The sequence below is a fragment of the Neofelis nebulosa genome, chromosome 4 (assembly GCF_028018385.1).
Source record: "Neofelis nebulosa isolate mNeoNeb1 chromosome 4, mNeoNeb1.pri, whole genome shotgun sequence".
Taxonomy (NCBI): Eukaryota; Metazoa; Chordata; class Mammalia; order Carnivora; family Felidae; genus Neofelis; species Neofelis nebulosa.
In genome coordinates, this window is record NC_080785.1 from 137,288,466 (window position 1) to 137,304,524 (window position 16,059).

Here is a 16,059-nt window from a genome sequence, read left to right on the forward strand (position 1 = left end):
TGCTTCCATTCTACCCTCTAGGATCAGTCCTCCCCACAGAAGCCAGAGTGATCTTTCCAAGATTTAAATCAAGGCAGATCCTTTCAATGGTCTCTCTTGCTACTCCCATTCCAAACCATTAACACCATCTCTAAGACCCTGCATGATGCAGCCCCTCACCATTTCTCTCACTTCACCTTCAACCTTCAGCCATCTAGCCCTCTGGACTTTCTACTTTCCACACCACTGGCTCAGCCCACATCTTTGGTGCCTTTGAGCTTGCTTTTCCTTTGGCCTGGAAGACACTCTGCCCGTGAACAACCTCATTGCTCTCTCCTTACTCTGCTCTGGTATTCTCACCTGGGGGCAATTTTGCCCCACAGATGACATTTAGCAAATGTCCAGAGACATATTTGGTTGTCACAGCGGAGGAGGTGGCTACTGGCACCCAGCGGGTAGAAGTCATGGACGTTGCTAAACACCCTGCATGCACAGGACAGCCCCATGACGTGAGGTTACCTGACCCCCAATGTCAGTGGTGCCGAGGAAGAGAAACCCTGTCCTATTCAATACTCAATTGTTTCCTCCTCGAAGAAAACTTTTTGGATGCACTCCTTCCAAAACGGTGTTTTCCTTCTCCTTCCCCCATCACTCTTTATCTAGCTGAACACTACCTGTTGTTTTGTGTGTGTGTGTGTGTGTGTGTGTGTGTGTGCGTGTGTCTCATCCCAACTTGAATGTAAGCATTGTCTGTTTCGCCACTGGGTCTTCAGTGTCTAGGACAATGCCTGGCACATAGTAGTTCTTCAATAAATGTGGATAGATTTCCAAGGTTTGGAGAAGTTAGCCAACCTGTCCACTGTCACGGGTGGCTGGTGAGGAGCAAAGGCGCCCATGTGTCCATCAGTCCCTTTAAGTCACTGCACACATGCATACCGTCCAAGGACAGCTTTGTGCTTTTTATGCAGAGCTCTAAGACAATTTTCTCAGCTTTCCCCTTCCAATTTCCATACTCTTCCCAAGCCCTGTTGTAATCCCCCCATATGTAGGAATTCTAAGTGAGTTAAAAACCCAGGTCCTCTGACCCCTTGACAAATGCTTGTTGCTTGTACCTTTCTGACTTCTCCTCCTAGTGTGAAAATGGCTGACCCAAGTTAGGTGGAAATGCTAGGCAGTCGGAATCTAGATTACACACGACCTGTCAGTCTGACAGCAAACCCCATTGTCAATATTGGATTAATTGTTTGCTTAACCTCCAGTTCCCTGCAGCATTTCCCTCCCAGACAAAATTACCAGTCTCCTTAGGCACCAAATTGGTAAAAGCAGAGGAAGACTTGAAATGATTATCCTAATTTAAAGACAGCATGAATTCCTGGCTCTTTTTTATGAACATGAAATGGTGTCCTTTGTTTCTGCAAAAGCAATGAGCTTAAAAAAAAAAAAAGTCATTTATTTTCCCTTCTGGACTTTTCGGGACCTTGTAATCCCTTGAAATTTTATTTTTCAAAGTCTTGGCATTTCTGTATTTTAACACTGGACATTTTCACTTTGGCCTTTGCCCATTTCTCTGGGTTTTCCTTGATTCCACCTGTACCCCTCTGTCCATGCACACGCGCACGTACGCACACACCCACCCAGAGGCACACACACTGTCTACTCATTTGTGATGCTGAGTGAATAGCCGTTGTTACCATGGAACGGATCTCGACCAGAGACAGCTGTTTGTGAAAGCGAGCCCCCAGCTGGACACTACCAGGGGTAGTGACATGGATGCCACTTCCTTTTTGCAAGGAGGATCCCAGGCTTTTGGCCGTGGGCTTGCCTTTCTGCCCTTATCAAATGCTGTGTGCTTTTCGTGGCCCTGAAGCCTATTCCTTAATGAATTAATTTCTTGGCAACCCTCTTTGTGTGCAGCTGAGCACTTCGGCCTCTCTTTGGGGATTTCCTGTCAACCTTGACCTCCCATGGCTCTGGCTGGGTAAGTAGCCTGCAGACTAGCCTGATTCTAGCCTCGCTTAGTCTGAATTACCTCTTTCTTAGGAGACAGGCTTCATTTGTTCCTCCTCCATAATCCCTGTGAGGTCTTCAACTTGAGAGAAGGCCTGAAGCTCTTTGAATCACATTCAAGCAGCTGTTGTATTGGCTGCAAAATTTAAATTAGCCAAGCCCAGGAGAAAGCGACTAAGGCAATTAATGTTTCAAGGAGGTAGTATATATTGAACACGAGGGAGGATGTCATAGAGTGGAAGGTGTTCAAGCTTCAGAGGAAGACCTTGGGTTAAATTTTATTCTACTTAGTGTACGAGCTATGTGACTCAGGCTAAATCACTGAACCTCTCTGGGCTTCGATTTCACCCACAGAATGGCATTTATAACACCTACCACTTTCGAGTTTGGGGAAGCATTAAGAATAAAGTATGTAGAATGCCTAATGAAGTGACTGACACCGAGTAGGGGCTATTTGTATTTTTACATAAAATCCTTTTTTTCTAATGTTTATTTTTGAGAGAGAGAGAGAGAGACAGAGCATGAGCGGGGGAGGGGCAGAGAGAGAGAGGGAGGCACAGAATCCGAAGCGGGCTCCAGGCTCTGAGCTGTCAGCACAGAGCCAGATGCGGGGCTTGAATTCACAAGCTGTGCGATCATGACCTGAGCTGAAGTCGGACACTCAACTGACTGAGCCACCCAGGCGCCCCTTTACTTAAAATCTTAACTACGGAATATTTGTTTTCTGTGAAAACCTCAGTACCTGTGTTTCCATATAGAGACGGTTCATGATGGGGTTCTATTGGGTTTCTTCTAATACCTACCTTGTGACCATCAGTCCTAAGTGTCCCCTCCCTGAGCTCTGAAATATCACTCTTTAAGGAATCTCAGGTGCCTTTTCAGTGTGTGCACTCACATGGATCCCATCAGCCTGTGACCTTGTGTGTGCTAAGGCCTTTGAGTGGTAGACCAAGTTTCTAGCCTGACTCTTTGAGTCGTCTGCTCCTGCGTGTGGTTGAGTTGCCTCAGCCCAGCCAGTTCTGCTGGAAACCCAATGAAGAGCAGTTACAACCAACTTTGAGAAAACACTGGTTCCCACCTTTGGGTGGAGCTTTAAAACTCAAAGTAATAGGACAATAAAAGGTCTCATTTATACTTCCCCATAGCCTTGAGAGGTGTGTGCGATCATTTTGAGCTTATATGTGAGGACGCTGAGGCCTAGAAGCAGTTTGCCCAAGGTTGGCTGGGTAAAGGATTAAAGCCAGATTTCCCATCTCCGTGGCCTGCCCCACCACGGTAAGAGGGGTGCCCTCAGAATGGTTTGACATTCTGCTCACTTTCAGCTTCATTAATGCACTGCCCGCGTGGCTTATATTGGGTGGTGTCACCAGGCCACATCCCTTCAGATCTGTGTCGCTTTCTCTGGCTCTCTTCCAACTTACAGTTAGTAATGGCTTTTCAACAGAGGGCCCGAATGAATGAATGGCAGAGTATGAATGGATAATAACGGTGACAATGGTGACAATCCTAGCAGCTAATATTTATCCAGGGCTTGCAAAGTCACCGGGGTAAGCGCTTAACAGAGGTAACCTGATTGAAACTCTCATTTAATGGGCTTTATAACAATCCTGTGCAGAACTTGGTGTGCCTGTCCCCATGTACAAAAATGAGGAAAGTGACGGAGACAGGCAGGGGGACTTGTCCGGTATCACACAGCAGGCATGTGGAACGGCCATATTGGAACCTGGCTCTTTTGATTCCGGAGGCTGTATGGTTGCCAGTTTTATGCTGCCCTTTCAATGACAGCCTCAACTTTCAGTGGGCAAATCCATTCAGCAAAACTTTTCTGTGCATGTGCTACGTGCTACTCCATTATGTGTTGAGCGGATGCCACCACCGCTTGGAGAAGCTATGAATTTGTGGGGAAAATAAAAGGATAAGCAGGTTCAGTCCAACTCTGCAGAGGAGGTATTAAAGTAGAAGGATCACAACGCATTACGAGAATGCAGATAAGGGAACCAGTAATTTCCCAGAGTATCAGGGACAGCGTCCCAGAGACATTAGAGGAAGAGAAGTTTATTTGGAGGAGAAGTGAAGTATGTCCCCAGGAAGAACAATAGTAGTTATAAAGGCACGGCAAAAGTGTAGCACATCTTTTTAAATATCAATTCTTTGGGGGTGTCTGAAACGCAAGGGATAAGGAAACGAGAGGAAGGGAAATAAAATGGAGGAAAAGAATGTGAGGGATGGCAGATGATATACCAATCTAGAAAGCTGGACCGACCAATTCAAGACACAGAAGCACACGGCGTCTTGAGTACGGAAGTGTCAGGACAAGGGCCAATTTTGGGAGATCATTCTGTTGACTGGAAGACAGCAAAGGGGAGCAATGGCAGAGAGCCCAGCGAGCAGGTGGTTATCAAAGTCCAGAAATGATGTGGGCTAGATGTAAGACTGTGTAAATTAGCATGCAAGCAGAAGAGAATTTTGAGAGACACTGGGTAGAGTTTGTGGATTATGGAAGTCAGGTAGGCGAGAGGAAGAGGCTGAGGTGAGACTTACGCTCTGGCTTGGGGAGAATGGTTAGATGGTTTTAGTCTTCATCAAGAGAAAAAGCAGACTCGAAAGTTGTTTTTTAAGTGAGCTCTGCGCCCACCGTGGGGCTTGAAGTCACAAACCCGAGATCAAGAGTTACGTGCTCTACCCGCTGAGCCAGCCAGATGCCTCTGAGGGTAAGAATTGGAAGTTCAAGGGAGAAATCTTTTTAGACACAAACTAGGATGGCTGCCCAGGTCTCCCCGAATTTCCCAGGGCACGTTCGTTACCTGCTCCTGGTCCTAGCTTGTCACTGTAAGGCAGTAATTCTCAGGCAGAGAGATTTTGCTCTACAGGGGATGTTGGGCTATGTCTGGAGCAGGAGCTACTGGCATTTAGTGCGTGGAGTCTGGGATGCTCCTAAATACGCTGCCACTCACAGGACCGGCCCCTGTAGCAAAGAAGTAGCGATACCGAATATCAACAATGCCAAGGTTGAGAAATGCTTGTTCAGGGGTGATTTCTTCCCCAAATAGGGCCCGGAAGATTTTTCTGCAGGCATTTGAAGACTCAAATAATGGTACTTACAGATGGAAGGCAGCTGGACCCGAGCATTCTGACGGGATCCCAGAAAGAAGGGGAATGAGCACCTGGTGATGCTGTCTTTAAGCTTCTCCAGGTGTTTTGTTCTTCCTTTGCTTCCGTGTTTTACTCCAAGATACTTCCAGTAAATTTATTTTATGTTCAAGCTATGCTTTTGTAAGCCCTAGTTTATTTAGAATCGAAGGACTTGTGTTCATTGGTATTCTTGGTTGCTGATGCAGAAATCCAATTCAAGATAGTACGAGTTAACCCAAAAAACAAACTTAGTAGCTCACGATACTGGGTAATCTGGATATTTGCTGCCTTTGGTAACATTTGAATCCAGGATTTCAACTATGTCTCTCCCTACCTCGGTTCTCTTTGTATTCAGTGTGGGTTTCAGACCAGAGATTCTGGTCTGTTCCATGACCAGAAGACAGAAGGAGCTGGACAAGCACAAACTATAGCCTCTGCTCTCCTCTACAGCAACCGATGTCTTGGAGAAATTAACTGCCACGTTGTTTTTGTTTGCATGCGTATTAATTGCCGGACGAGCTGAAAGCAACCTTAGGGACCAGCTATTGCCAGATTATTTTCGCCTCCACAGCCTAAGATGCCACACACTGCCATCGGTGCCGGGAGCCCAAATCCAGTGATTCTCAACCCAGGACACACTCCTGTGCAGCCATGTTGAAATCTTACTTGGTGGGGAGGGCCGAGAAGCCATGGTGAAATCTCACCATGTGGTTTGAAAAATGCATTCAGGACACTTTCATGGACTCTCCATCCGTGTTGTAAAAACAGTTCAAGTGTCTCATTTTGACTCAGAGGCGTTGAGTTACTTTTTCACAGCTACTTGCTAGGTATTAAAGTCACAGCTCTTGAATCAAAATCTGGAATTCTATAGAAAAAAACTGTTGACTAGGCACCTATGTCCATATCTTCTTCTTCTTCTTTTCAAGGTCTGTAAGACCATGAAATCAAGTTCTAGTCAATGGGCTTGTAGGTAGAAGCCATGCCATCACTCCAGCACTGGCCCATAAGCCTCCCTCGGGAGGCACACATCCTTTGGGACTCTTCTCCCTGCCAGCTGGATCAACTGGAGACAACTCCCAGGCATCCTTGGAAAACGTGTACTGAAGTTAGAGCCTCTACAAGCCTGGATCCCCAAATGACTGAATGGGAAGGACCTCCTGTGACTCCGTTTACCTACCCAGAATTGTTAAACCAGCAAGAATTAAACCTCTGTCGTATTGTGCTACTATACGTTTTAGGTCTGTTAGTTACAGCATTAGCCTACTCCCAGAAAGAAGTTATTTGTTTGTTAGTTTGTTTTGCTATTACATGCTCATTCTATTAGACAGGCTTTTGTAGGGTTACAAATAATGCTTCCTTCTCTCATCGCACAATAGAGGAATTCCAACTCCATGGTCGTTATATTTTGAAACAGGTATCATGCTGTTCGTCTCCCTGTTGAATTTCCTGTGTGAGTTTGACTTGTCCTGACTACAAAGACAACTAAGGAGAAATGACATCATTTCTTCAAGATCTTCAGTAAGCTACATCGAAACTTAATTTAGAAGCAGAGGACCATGCAGCATTTTTGCAGGAAGCTTTAAACTTTGTCGCGATAGCTTTTTTCTTGGGTCTTCCATGGCTCTTGGTTCTGTTTCCAAGGATTCTTCCATGCAGGTTTGTTAGCATGCTGTTTCTATTTTTAGAGGGCTCTATTTCCCTCCTCCCTCAGTAGCTCAAAAAAAACCCACAAAAAACAAAAACAAACCACAAGACCCTAAATGAGTCTTTCATGATGAAAGGGGAGGAAGTCTTGTTTCTGTCAACTACTCAGGTAAGAGTCTTGAGAGGGCATGACTTGAGGATGAGTGAAGTCATTACATAGCAACAACAGCAGCAACACAAACATCACTCCCACCAGCACCAAGAACACCACCGCCCTCCACCATCGATAATCACCACAGTAGCAACGACAGCAACAGCACAGAGATAGCTTTGTTATTGCTGCTGCTTGTTGAGGATTATCTGTATGCTAGAACGTGTTTTATGGACATTGTCTTTTTTTTTTGAGGCAAATGTCAACACCCCATTTCACAGGTGAGAAAACCTAAGTTCATAGTGGTGAAATAGCTTATCTTGTTTTATAGTGGCACTGAAGCCTGGAGCTGAACCAGCTCGCCTGGCCCTAAAACTTCCAATAAGAAACAGTCTAGGGGCCCCTGGGTGGCTCAGTTGGTAGAACATTCATTTGACTCTTGACCCTTGGGTTGTAAGTTTGAACCCCACGTTGGTTATAGAGATTACCAAAAAAAAAGAAACGGTCTGAAAAACCCTCACCACTCGTGTGTTGAGAAGATAAGTAGGGGATTGAGTTTCCTGAGATTAGGGATTTCTATTTGAAGAATACACGGAGGGAGGAGGGGAAGTCTTTAGAGAAGGAAAACAGACAGGATATTTTGAGTTGCCAGATGTGGAGGCACTTGCTGATGGAGAGAGGTGCTTTGAGGTGCTGCGGGACTGTCCATGTGAGGGGCACGGTGCTTTGACATTGACTGATGCGCTGACCCAGAGACATGCCGGCACACTTGAACTTGAGGTTCTCTAGTCTGTGTAGCTCCCAGTGGCCAGTTTGCCCTGTCTGATTCTAGTCTTTGTGATCCTTGGATTGTGTTCGTATACTCTCCAAGCGTTTTTTTTTTTTTTTTTACCTTTTCCCTATCATTTCATTTCTCCGTTTTCCCCCTCTTAGAACAGTCATCCTATTTGTGAGTGTTCTAGATTGTGCTCCCCCAGAAGCCAACCATCAGGGGAGCCATGGGGTGCAAGTAGTTTATTGGCAAAGTAACCCCAGGAAACACTGGGAAGGTGATGGGAAGTGAGACAGGGCAAAGAAGAAAGTTGATATGAGGTACATTGGTGAGTAGAATACCTGTAGGGGCTGTTGGGGCTCCGTCCTTGGGGAATCCCTGCGGCACAGTTTATGAGATACCTCAACAGATGTCCCATCAGAAATGAAGCCGTCTCTAAGCAATAAATGGTGGTGGAGAGTGGGGACAATGAGAGCATCTGCTACAGTGAGATGCAGTGAGGAAAACAGTGTCTGAGGATGAGGAGGGCTGTGTTCACGCGGGGGATCAGTTCGGGTGTTGCCAGTAGAGCCCTCGACCAGGAAATACGGAGAACTACTTTCTAGCCCCAGTTCTGCCTCTCCCAGATAAGTAAGCTTGGGAAGGGACTTGCTCTCCCTCCGCCTCGGATTTTCTCATCTGTAGGAAAAGGAGCGTGGGTAAATGATTCTGGAGGCCTCTTCCAGCTCAGAAAAGTTGACGACTCTCTGAATCAAAGTCCTACGATAGAGTCACAGAAGCAGGTTGATGTTTCCGTCAGTGCCTTAGCCAGAAGGACGCACGACGATGGCTACCTTCTACTGAACACTTTTTCTGCACCAAAGACTAAAATGCTGACACGGGGCATTTTATTTCACTGCCCCACGGTACTGCTTTTATTTCTGTTTTGTAGGAGAGGAAACAGTGTGAAGTTGACTAATTTGTCCACACCGCATGGGTAATAACGGATATAGCTGGGATTTGAGCTCATGCCAATCTGACTCATAAGCACTATATTCTGCTGCCTCCCACTTTCATGGTGATGGCCCAGAACATCTGTGCTATAGAATCATTTCCCACGTGGATGCCCGAGTGGAAGTACAGTGGAACCCCCTGATCTGTAGTATGTGATAGGACGTATGCACACAACCCGCTCCATCCGTAGGACCAGCTGTGTCCTACAGTAAGAATCTATAACAAGAGCACCCTGTCCCCCACATCACCTTAGTTGTCATTGGCATCACACCGTCAATCACCTTCTGATGGCCTGCAACTCGCCTGGCACTATTCCCAGCGCTTTACGTTGGTCAGCTCGTTCAGTGCTGACAGCAACCCCCCATGGGATAGGTGCTATTCTTATCCCCATTTGTCTATGGGAAAATGGAGGCACAGAACATGTTGAGGGCCTTGGCTGGGTGCACAGCCGTGTCTGCCCCAGGCAGTGGCAGAACAAGAAGTCTGGCTTCAGAAACCCTACTGGTTCCCCCGCTGCTACTCGACCTTTGCAGAGTCTCCAATACTTAGCCACTTTGGTGTTTGCGTTTGCCTGGTGGCTTGCTGACGTAGAGTGCATTTCAGACTGCATTTCTACTGCGCTACCTAGAAACCGCAAGAGGAGTGACTGAAAGCCATTTCAGTCAACGTTACCTGGGTGCTAATACGTGTCTTCAAAGAGAATATTCCCAGGTTGTCTTTGTTGCCTGATACATTGGACTAATTGCAAATCCTTTTCGCCTGAAAGAAGTGGGTGAGGTCCAAAAGTCCACACTTTCTAATGTTAGTATTCTTTTTTGTCCATTCAGGGACATGGCATCTGTCTGGGTCCTTACTGTTGTTTGAAAGCTGTGTTGCAGCCCAGTGTTCTCATAGTATCCGTCCTTTACCTGCTCCCGATTATCCTTGAGCTGGGGCAAGCCAGGTTCTCCTACACACTTAGCAAGTCCCATTGGGAACTGTGTTTCCAGCTGCCAGATCTGAGCGCATCCTTGAAGTGAAGACACAGAGGTCAAGACCGCCATTCAACAGGCCCTTATGATCACTCTTCACCTAGTTACTCTGCGGTCATTCCTTCACTCATACGTTCATTCAAGAGTTGCACACTAATTCACAATCAGATTCTCTATGAGGCAAACACAAAAGGTGTGCAAGACTTATTCAGAATCCTCAAAGATACACTGGCCAGCTTCCTAAGATATGGAACTGAGGCATAGATAAGGGAAGAACCAGTTAATCATGAATGAGATTAGGACACAGTTGTATTGTTCATGAAACAACCATTAAATAGCGAAAAGTCACCGTGTTAAACATTTGGCCTTCAGAAAGCAATAGGAATATTTTGGCTGTGAAATATCCAAGCTATTCTTCAGACTAGAAAAAGAAGACGTATAAACATGGCGTGTTTTCAAAATACGTAACTTTTAATTGTAAATTAAAAGACATCCTGAGTACTTTTTTTAGAAGTTTGCTTAAGTTCTTCCCTACAGTTTTTTAGCAAGGTTAAAATTAGGTCAGGTTGCACTGGTAGTTCATTCAAACTCAACCTCTGATCTTAGCCTTGAGGGATCTCAAGGCTCATTGTCAATCTGGGATAGGTTCAGTTCCTTAGAGGGATCTGAAAGCAGTTTGTAATTGAGCAAGAAGTGGGAGAGAGACTGAGGTTGTTCCTGAAGGTGACATTACGAGTGTTGGAGTGCAGACTTCCCTCAGCCGTGACAGATCTGTTTGTCCTCTGGAGAGGAGATAGCAAAATATATAGGATGTGGGATGCCTGGGTGTCTCAGTCGGTTGAGTGTCCAACTCTTGACTCTTGATTTTGGCTCATGATTCCAGGGTCATGGGACTGAGCCCCACACTGGGCTCCATGCCGAGTGTGGAACCTGCTTAAGCCTCTGCCCCTCTCCTCTACCTGTACACTCTCTCTTGTATACACACACACACACACACACACACACACACACACATGTATATATAGTCAATTGTAATACATGTGTATATGTATAGTTAATTGACTGTATATATGTAGTCAATTGATGATGAGTGATATGTACAAGTCAGGGAAAAGGGATCAGGAGAAGAAGAAGATGTGAGAGTTGCAATTATAAACGGGAAGACAAAGAAAGGCCTCATTGAGAAGGTGAAGAAGGTGAGGAGTAAAGTCAAGGTTACCTGGTAAAAGACCATGCCAGCTTCGGGAAACTAGAAACTCAAAGGTCCTGAGTTGGGAGGGTTTCTGGAAGATTCACAGAACAGCAGTTGGGTAAGTATCCTTTCAAGAGATTGGAAACAGGTGCTGATGACTCACCCTAGGAGAAAGCCATGAAGGTGGATGTATGTTGCTGGTAGAGTCATTTGTATTTGCTGACAATTTGGATGCGGCCTGTGAACACAAATGAGGAGTCCAGGATGATTCCAAGGATTTGTCTCAAGCAAATGAAATGATGGAGTATCGTTTACTGAGATCGTGGGTCATATTTACAATGTAATTTTGACTTACGAGAAGAGTTTGAATCGACGTGGTCAGACACCATTTCTTTAGGCTTGGTCCATGGAACACGCTGAGCATGGGCTTGAATGTGGCCTCAGAATCATTCTTAGCATAGCTCTCCTGGAAGCCACCATACGTGTTGACACTCAGCATCTTGGCACTCAATATAAAAGCATCACTGGGTTCAATTACTCGTATGATTCGGTTAGGAAGGTGGGGAAATATATGATCCATCTCACGAAGGGTTCTAACTGAGAAATGAGTTAGTTCCTATATAGTCACAAAGGACCTAATTTTAAAGTGACCTCACTTCATGACATAACACCATTAAGCATTGACGGAGTACTTAACGTGTGCTGCGTACAAGTGGTCTAGTTGTGTCAGACGCGAGAAGAACAAATTGGGTAATACGTAATCATCGTTAAGCCAATATTTATTGAGAACCTACTCCGTGTCATACACTGGGCTAGACATAATAGGTACAAAGAGTTGTGTAAGAGCCATCTGGCCCCCGAGTAGCTCAGAGTTCCATAGAGATGCTCTCAATCTAATGCAATGGTTACATTAAGCATCATAGATTCACGTAAGCATGGACCTTGGGCAGATAGCGCAGGGAATCCTATTGTCTGACTTCCTCTCCTAAGGCGTGTAGGATACCATTCCCACTGTCTACATAAACAACTGAGGGCCAAAGAGTGTTAGTAGCTTCCCCAAGGACACATACCCGAGCGTTTGTGGAAAATGTTCACAACCAAGGCAGTTTTGCCCTCCCGGGGACATTTGGCAATGTCTGGAGACACTTTTGGCTGTCACACTGGGAAGGTGCTACTGGCAGCCAATGAGTAGGGACCAGGATGCTATTAAACATCCAGGCACGGGTCAGCTCACCTCCGCCCCAAAGAATTGTAGAGGCCAAAATGTTGCCAGTGCCGCAGCTGAGAAACCCATCTTTATACTTACAGTGCGGAGCAACAGAGCTGTGGATGTACTACTCACTTCAGATCTGAAGGAGAGGATAAAGCCAGAGCACAGCTTTAGCAAGACGCGTGTGACACAAAACCTCCTTAAACTCTAAGGACTCCCTGGGGTGGGAGCGTTTGCTTACACAGGTGCCCAGATGGCGTTGTTTTCATCTTGACTGAGCTTTGGACTTCATTTTGGCCAGTGTTTGTGTGTTCTTAGTCAAACTTGGGGGTGTTGGTTCACAGAAAAATCAGGACGTTTGCTTAGGAAAAGATTGAGGGAAAAAATATCCCTTTTCTGTTCTGTCGGCAACTTCTGTTGACCTCCCAAGTGAAGCCAAGAAGAGAAAGTGGGCAGAGGCTTCAATGCAAAGAGACTAGGTTCACGATGGTGAACCCTGCCGTGTGAGTGTGTCATGTGCTGGTGATTTAGAAATCCTTCCTTTGAGACAGGTGAAAATAAAATCTGTCGAAGTTAGGACAGTGGTGAGGGTCAGAAAGTGGCTCAAAAGTACTTTGGTCTCCTACTACATGACTGGATCTTAAAAAGAAGTCTTTTAATGCTCTGATGGCTTTCTGACACACCAAAGTTCTTACCATGGTCTGCAAGGCTTTGTCAACCTCTCTGACCCTCTCTCCCTTTTCTTCACTTCCATGACAACAACCTGGCCTCCCTTCCGTTCCTTGAGCATGCCAGGCAGAGTCCCACCTCAGGGCCTTTGCACTTGCTGTTCTCTCTGCTTGGAACTCTCTTCCCCTCTATCCCCACATGGATTACTCCCTCACTTCCTCATGTCTGTACTCAGGTCTCCTTTGACCATTCCCTCCCTCGACATCTCTCTTTATTCTCATACCTTGTCATCCAATATAATTTATGCTTTTCAGTTTTGTGTTTTCTGCTGTTCCTCAGCCACCCAGGACAATGTCTGGCATATCATAGGCTTCTAATACATATTTATTAAAAGGATGCATAAGGCAAGACAGAGAATACCAGCCATGTACATAGGCGATAAAGTATGCTATATATATATATATATATATATATATATATATATATATATATATCTCACATATCAGTGATATGTATATATATCAGTGATATATATATATCAGTGATAAAGTATGCTATATATATATATGTGTGTGTGTGTGTATATATATATCACTGATATATATATATATATCAGTGATAAAGTATGATATATATATATATATAAATATATATATATATATTTCTACACTGATATATATATATATATATATATATATCAGTGTAGAAATACTGGAAATGTTATGCATATTTGTGTTCTGCGCCTTGTCAGCTATGTACTCTTGTGTATAGGCAGTTTCTAGAAGGGAAGGGATGGGATACCTCCCCCCCCCCCCCACCAAAGGCAATGATGGTGTTGTGTTAATGCCCTTCAGTTCTCTCCCTTGAGAGAGGGTTGGACCTAGCAACTCGCTTTAATGAATAAAATGTGGTAAAGGTGATAGCATAGCACTTCCAACATTAGATTTTGAAAGATTAGCTTCCTCTCTTGCTTGTGCTTTATCCCCCTGACTATTCTTACTTCCTCCCTCTGAGGCAGCAAGCTGCCATGTTGTGAACTGCCCTATGGAGAGTGACACGTGGCAAGTAATAGATGAAACAGTCAGTGAAGAATGGAGGCCCTCTGTTCCACAGCCTGCAGGAACCTTGTTCTGCCAACAACACGTATGAGCTTGGAAGTGGACCCTTCCCCAGTCAAGCCTTAAGATGAGACTGCAGCCCTGGTGGTCCTTTTTTATAGCCTTGAAAGAAGTGAGCCGGAGATCCAGTGGTGCCCAGATTTCTGACCCATAGACATTGTGAACAGTAACTATTATTGTTTTAAGCTGCTAACTTTTGAGGTAGTTTTTTTTTTTTTTTTTTAATGGGGCAATAGGTAACTTATACATCTCCAATGAGTTCTAAACCCGGGTTTCCTTACCTGGAAAATGTAGATGATAAGTGAAACTCTCACGTAGTGGAACTCTGAGCACTAAGAAAAAGATGACTAAGAAACGACCCTCCCCATCAAGGAGATTACAGTCTAGTAGGAGGTTTTATGTCCACTGTGGAGCGTCAGTATGGAAATGACATGCAAAAGGCACTCTCAGAGTAGAAAACAGCGTAGACAAAGGGGCAGTGGCGTGACCGTTCACGGCAAGCAGTCCGAGGCAGAGGAGTTGGTGGGATGAGAGACTGGCATTGGAGCTGGGACCAGACCAGAACCAAACTCCTGACAGGACTTTCTGTCCTGAAAAGGGACTGGCAGAGTTTCCTGGGGGTAAAGGCATCCTGACGTACTCTGAGCACCGGAATCTATTGGAAGGGGCTTTGGCCATAAAAGATTTTAAATTCTAAGGCAACAGGATATGGCCTTCAATTGTTTTTATTTTGTATTCTTAAAATGCACGAGCGCTGTGTACAGTCTCAATGTCAACAATTAATACAAAGTAAAAATCACTCTGTTTTGTTTTTTTTTAACCCTCATTTCCCCCTTCCCAAGGGCATCACAGTTTTGATTTGCTGTATCACACACAGGGGCGTGATGGTGATGTGCTCAAGCTGGATCCTAACAAACCTTATCTTTAGGAACATCACATTAGTAGCTTTCAATTGGGCATATTTGTGCCACGGAAATTGGCAAGGGCTACAAATCAGAGCCAGTACCACTGCCCCCCTCCCCCAAGCCTGTCCCATAAAGCTTGCTTACAAGGTCACCGCAGGTCATGTGTATCTATTAAGATCCTTTCGTGTTTATTTACATATAGAAATCCATTTCAGGTCAATAGCTAGAAACATGCAGTAAGTGGTATAGAAGCATCGGGGCGCCTGGGAGGCTCAGTCGGTTGAGCATCCGACTTCGGCTTAGGTCATGATCTCGCGGTTTGTGGCTTTGAGCCCCGCATTGGGCTCTGTGCTGACAGCTCAGAGCCTGGAGCCTGCTTCGGATTCTGTGTCTCCCTCTCTCTCTCTCTCTCTCTCTCTCTCTGCACCCCCCCCCCAGACATGCTCAGTCTCTCTCTGTCTCAAAAATAAATAAAATTAATAAAAAAAAATTAAAAAGTGGTATAGAAGCATGAACCCTGGAGTCAGGTGGCTTAGGGTCCAATCTTGATTTTATTCTATGATAAATGACCTTGGGTGGACTATCTAACTTCTCTGAGGCTCAGCTTCCTTCTTTGCAGAATGCCGATAATAATAGTGCCTACCTCATAAACTTAGAGTGAGGATTGAGTGAGTAAATGTCAGTGACGGGCTTGGAACAGTGCCTGCTGCCCAGTGCATCTCTGTAAAGGTTAACTCGTGTTGTTGATAGGAATGGGGTCATATCGCAGGTGATGTTTCCCATCTTATATTTTTGAACCGTACATATTGGAGATCTTAGAGACAGTATTCTCTCTTTTACAAAAAGAAACTTTTCATTTCAAGATATTACAGATTCACACGCAACATAATTCACATGCAGAGATCTTGGGTGCCCTTCACCAGTGTCATCCTATGGTAACAGCTTATAACACAGAAGTGTAACAAAAGTCAAAACGTTGACATGGATGCAGTCAAGCTACAGACGCTTCCACTGCCACACGGACCGCTCATGTTGCCCTTTTATGGCCGTACCTACTTCCCTCCCGCCCCATGCTCCTCCTTAAAGCCTGCAACTACTTATCTGCTCTCTATTTCTATAATTTTATGGCCTTAAGAGTGTTATATAAATGGGATATTGCAGTATGTAACCTTTCTGGAATGGCTCATTTCACTTGGCAGGTGTCTCTGGATATTCATTCAGCTGTGTGCAGGAACAGTTCCTTTTCATTGCTGAGTAGTATTCTTCCGTGCGGATATACCATAGTTTAACTTTTTTACCCGTTGAAGGACATCTTG